The following is a 6,000-nucleotide window of genomic DNA, read 5'->3' on the forward strand; positions in this document are numbered from 1 at the left end:
AAAACAAAACAAAACAAAACAACAGGCATGCTAATAGCAGCACTCTGGAAACTGACCCTTTAACATACAGGTCTAAGGAGGAACACTTTAGACCCAGCCTTTAGCATCCAAGTATTCTATTGCTGCATCTGTCTGTCTGCGGCTATTTGAGTTCCTTTCATCTGTTAGCTATTGTTAGAGTGCACTGGGGAGCAAACACTAGGTCAAGACCTGACTCTCAAGTCTTTCCTTTCTTATTCCATTATTTTGTGAGTGTGTGTGTGTGTGTGTGTGTGTGGCGCGCGTGCACGCGCAGCACACACACTTAGAATCATCACTACAGCTCAGATAATAAGCTTATAAGAGTCTGTGGGATCTGCATCAACCTCGCCTTGTTTTGAACCCAGGTAGTTTTGTGTTGAGTTTTACAGAGTAAAGCTTAGTTTCTTTCCACAGAAATGAATCTGTTGTATCAGAGTACAAAGTGGAAACCAAAGTTAAACAGAAATCAACTGGCTATCTTAGTTTGTTTCTATTGCTATAACAAAATACCTGAGACTGGGTACTTTATAAAGAAAAAAACATTAATTTTGAGAGTAGATCTATAATCTTATTAGTCCAAGATCTGGTGGCTCAGCTTCGGTGAAGGCCCTGGCTGCATCTCATAGTGGTGAATGGCATCACCGTGGGAAAGAACAGCCTTCCTGCCTAGTCTCGAGTATTTTGTTACAGCAACAGAGATAGTGTACTGCAACTAGCCCCTTCTCTCTGCACCTTCTTCTCCCAAAGCTGGCTCAGCTTCTATTCTATGCCCATCTCAAATGGATGATGTTTTCCTTTCTTTGGTAAACCCCATCTGTAACGTTGAGCTCCTGGGAATCTTATTTATACAACAATACTGATATTACATGTTCTCGTGTAACTGAAGAACCAAAGCAATGCCTAACCCTCTTCTGGTTCAGCAAGGACCCAACTCCAGCCCTGACTACCCCAACAGAAGTCTCATTTAGCAGGCCTTCAGGATGACAAGGGTTACTTTAAATCCTAGCTGGCCTGGTGGATCTCTCAGCAGCCTGCTCTCCAACTACTTCAGTCACCATCATTCTTTCCTTTGGTCCCGCACAGAATTGAAACCCACATGCTGCCTCTTTGTTTGTGGATGGAGTTTACATTCCTCGAGAACGAGTCACCACCAAATCAGAGTTCTCTCACGCGGCACAAGGCAGAGCCCTTCCTGGTAGAGACTCATGGAGATCATGAATGATAAACAAGGACTCTCGGGAAATAAACATCAAAGTCCCTGCCCTTCCTTGCCATCCCACCCTCCTCAGGCCTCCCAAATCTCTCTACACAGCACTGGTAGGCCAGCATTCTCTTGTTGTCACATTCTTCCTTCTCCAAGTTGTTTGGTCCGTGAAGCCTCTCTCGGCCAAAATATCAACAGCAGGACTGAATCAGCAGCTCGCTGAGGTTCTCAACTCTCCAACCAACTTCCCTTTGCTTTAGCCTCTGCTCAATCATATTGGGGATCACGCTTGTGACACTGGTCACCTCTGTGTGTACACCAAGTATTTGTGTTTCTGCTTTAGGCCTGGATCCTTCCTGGGGTAGAATTACAAAGAAGAGATCTGAGGTTGACTAACTGTTCAAAGGTAGGCAGGGTGGTTAAGTGAGGGCAACCCAGAGATATACCCCAGTGCTATGGCTTAATTGTGGTAGTGTGTAGAAGGCCTGGTGTTCACTGTAGTGGTGCTGGCATAGTGAGACCTTTAAGAACTAAGTTTAAGCTGGGCTCAGTGGTGGTGTCATCCTAACCATTCCAGAGGCTGAGGCAGGAAGATCATGGGTTCAACGCTTTCCTGGACTAAGAGTGTGAGCTAAGCTTGATCAATTTAGTGAGGCCCTGTCACCCATAAAAAGTGAAAGTAGGCCTGGGGACAGAGTTCAGTGACCTGATACCGTCCAGCATCCCAGGTTCAATTTTAAGCAATGTCCTTTGAAAAAAGGACATGAGGAAGAGTAATCTGGTGGGAGATTCATGGGTTACTGGGGGTACTGCTCTCAGAAGGGATAACAGATATGAATATCCATATATTTTTGTGTGTTTGTGGTGCTTAGAATGAACAAGGGTCATATGTTTGAATACTTGGTCCTCAGTTGGTGGAAGTGTTTGGGAAGGATTAGCAGGTGTGGCCTTCTTGGAGAAGAGGTGTCACTGGGGGTGGGCTTTGAGATTCTAAAAGACCACACCATTCCCAGTTAGCTCTCTTCTGTCTGCTTAATGGTTGTCACCTCTTGACAGCCAAATCCTCTTCTTTGGGCAATGACAATCTTGGATTTTTTTTTTAAATTGAAAATAGGTTATTCTCTCATATAATACATCGCAACCACAGTTTCTACTCCCTCCGCACCTCCCAGTTGCTCTCCACCTCCTCTCTTCCCCAGGTCTACTTACCCTTCATTTCATCTTCAGAAAATAGCAAGCCTCCAAGAGATGACAGCCAAACAGGACAAAACATGATACAATGGGGCAAAGTGAAAGCCCTCATTTCGAGTCTGGATAAGGCAACCCAACAGGAGGAAGAGTCTCAAGGGCAGACAAAGGAGTCAGAGACACACCCATTTCCATTGTTAGGGGTACTACAAACTCACCAAGCTAACAGCCTTAACAGATATGCAGAGGATCCGATGCAGGCCCATGGAGGTCCCATGCTTGCTGCTTCAGTCTCTGTGAGCCATGTGAGATATAGGATGGAGACTCCCAATTTAGTCTCTCTCTCTCTCTCTCTCTCTCTCTCTCTCTCTCTCTCTCTCTCTCTCTCTCTGCATCATGTCTGGCTGTGGGTCTCTTCACCCTTTCTTATCTGCTGCTAGAGGAAGACTCTCTGATGGCTTCCAATCATATTTGACAATCCTGGCTCTTAAGGCCTTCCACTGACTAGATATCTACTCACATTATCAAGAGCCATCTACTTTACTTAAAGTCCACAGGCTTAAGTGTTAACTAAATCTTTAAAAATGAACTGCTGGCAACATCTTAAGACTGATATTTAACTAAACCACTTGGCACGGAGGCTTACCCAAGTTGTCACATAGCCGTTGCAAGATTCCTGCTTGGGCATTGGCAAGTCCCCTTCCAAGCCATATTTGAATCCATTCCTATGGTGAGTCTGGGAAGAGATGGGATCCTCATTTCAGATGAAAATGTAAACACCCACATGGGTTAGGAGACCTGATGCAAATCATCCCCCTTCAGAAACAAAGTCTAGTTTGAGATCTATAGACCCCAGTTGCTTCCTGAAGCAGCCCTGGGAGACCTAACCTGTGAGCGGACAGAACTCCTTTTACAACTAGATGTTGGGACTGGGTGCACCTGACCTTTGAGAGCCAGGCAGCTCTCTGCTGGCTTATTTTCACTGTGTTGAGCATAGAATCCTGCTACCTTAGATACTATTGTTACTACTTAGGTTCTTAGTTGGATACTTAGTTGCTACTTAGTTTCTATTGCTGGGATAAAATACCCTGACCAAGGCAACTTAGGAAAGAAAGGGTCTAATTGCAGTTTACAGCTTCAGGCCCTTAGAATATGTGGTGACAAAGGCATGGCAGCAGGAGTAGCTGGAAGCTCATAGCTTGACTTACACCTGTGAGGCAGAGAAGGGAAGAATCCTGGGGAGAGGGTTGGGGGAGGAGTGTTTTGAACCTCATAGCCTGCCTGAGTGACACACCTTCTCCAAAAGGCCAAAACTCCCAAACACTTCCAACAACTAGGGACCAAATATTTAACCCTATGAGCCTGGGGAGGACCGACTCATTCAAACCACCACACCAGGGGTTTGCACGTGCTGGCCAAGCCCGACCAATGAGCTAGACTCCAAGCTTCAATTAGTTCTCAGTCTACATTGCTTAAGTATTCTCTGCCCCCATTTTCCTACTGTAAAATGAAAGCCACAATGACCTTCCCCTGTAGGGGAAGTTTGAATAAGGAGATGAAATTCCAGGCTGGTAAAGCATGCCCCAGACAACAGCTCAAAGCTAGCAGGAACAGTAATGCAAAGTCCATTGGGAAGAAAATGAAAATAGCTATTTTTATAGCTTAAAGCTCAATCGACACCAGCCGCCCCTATGCTTAGGAACCTTTATACTGATTTATCCCTGATGTTTCCTACATGCTACACAAGCTCCTGACCTCTGACCTATAGCCCTACCTGCTGGCCCTTTAATCATCTTTTTTTCACAATTAGTCTTTTGTTCTGATTTTGGCTCTGCTTACATTCCCAGAAGGCAATGCCTGCTTATGGGCTTGGTGTTGTAGGCAAGTAGAATCTGAGCTCAGACACCTTGGTTCAAATGTCAGCGGGGGCTAAGACGTCAGCTCTGCCTGCCATGGTAGCACATATGTTTCATCTCAGTGTTGGGGAGACAGAAAGAAGTAATAGAGCTCTGTGAGTTTGAGATCAATCTGGTCTACATAGTGAGTTTCAGGCCAGGCAGGCCTACCTAGTGAGAACCTGGTTTGGAGGGCTTTGATTTTTTTTTTTTTTTTTTTTTTTTTTGAGATGCTAGCTTTCTCACAGAGGCCTCAGCTTCGGCATCTATGAAAAAGAGAATTTATCAGTTCCTACCAAACAGGGTCAGTGTGAGGACTGAGTGAGTTCAAACAGGTAAAATGCTTCCGGAAGAGCCTGGCATGGCTGTACATATAAGTGAAGAAGCATAACTCTCAGAAGGCTAAGACAGGGGGATCACGATTTCAAGGCTAACAGGAATGAGCAGCCTTCACCACAGTTTCCTGGCCAGAGTTGGCTACATTGTGAGACAGTTTCAAAAGCAAACAAGTGTAAGCTCAGTATGGTGACTTGTTTATCTAAGTCTAGAGCTTGAGAAGTGGACGCAGGAGTTCAAGGACATCCTTAGCTACAAGTCGAGAGTTTACGGCCACCCAAGGCCATGCAAGTCACCGTCTCAAAAGAGAAACAAATGAAACAAGAATCTAGCACACATTAGGTATCTAAAACCGACCTTGCCACCCATCACTAGGGGAAGCGACGAGAGAGGCAAATGTGAGCCTTGGTGAGGCGTGCTTTCGTTCCCAAGGGACACAGTTTGTAAAGCTGGTGGGCACCTCCTGGAGCAGTGACCACAGATGACGGGTGACGTGTGGCATCGCTGGGTCAGCCCAGGCTGCTTTCGTCAAACAGCTAGTTTGGGTGTGCCGCACAGTTTGGGAGACTGAGAAATCCAGCATCAAGGCGTTGGAAAACTTGGAGTCAGTCTTGGTCCTGTGTCCTCTCGTGGTGTAAGGAGCAAGATTGCTTTCTGGGGTCTCTTTTAGGAAGGCAGTAACCCCACATGCAAGGGAATCCCACCTCATGCTCTACTCCCCATCAAAGTTCCACCTTTGAATTTAGGGACAGCGTAAGCAATCAGCCTCTTCCACTCTCTTTTGGCTCATTCGGCTGCTGCAATAAAATACCCAAGCGTGGGCAATTCAGAGATAACAGGAAGCCATTCTTTCTTGGTTCTGGAGGCTGAAAGGCTTCAGATTAGGGCTCCATCCATCTTGCTGTCTGGGAGATTCCTCACAGAATTGACATTTGTAGCCTTGGCCTACAGAAAGGGCAGGCAGCCTTCCACAAGTCCTTTCACAAGAACATAGATTCTACTCGTGACCTCATGATCCATTTGTACTGCAGTCCACGGCATAAGCCTGACCAGGCAGGGAGCTGGGCAACTCCAACTTACCGGGTAATAGATTGGTACTCTCAATGCCCCAGCACACTCCTCTTGTTCTCTAGAAGTCAAAAATGACATCACACGGCATGATCTCTTCCTGTCCCCTGGAAGTCACTAAGGGCAGCTGGAGGAAGGAGTCACAGTCAAGTGAAGATTAAATGAATACAAATTACCGATGCCCTCCACACTGTCTGTGAGAATGTTCATGATAAGCGAATGTAGCAAAGACCCAGTGTCTATAAGCACTGGAAAAGGGCACAGCATAAAAAGAGAATTAGTGCTGCA

The 6,000-nt window shown here is 45.9% G+C and overlaps 1 pseudogene; it reads right to left on the reverse strand.

Annotated features, from left to right (window-relative positions):
• LOC110308961 overlaps positions 1-5,922 on the reverse strand; it is a 30,338-nt pseudogene extending 24,416 nt beyond the window's left edge.
• Positions 5,923-6,000: the final 78 nt, after the last annotated feature.

This window comes from Mus caroli, chromosome 14, assembly GCF_900094665.2.
Source record: "Mus caroli chromosome 14, CAROLI_EIJ_v1.1, whole genome shotgun sequence".
Lineage (NCBI taxonomy): Eukaryota > Metazoa > Chordata > Mammalia > Rodentia > Muridae > Mus > Mus caroli.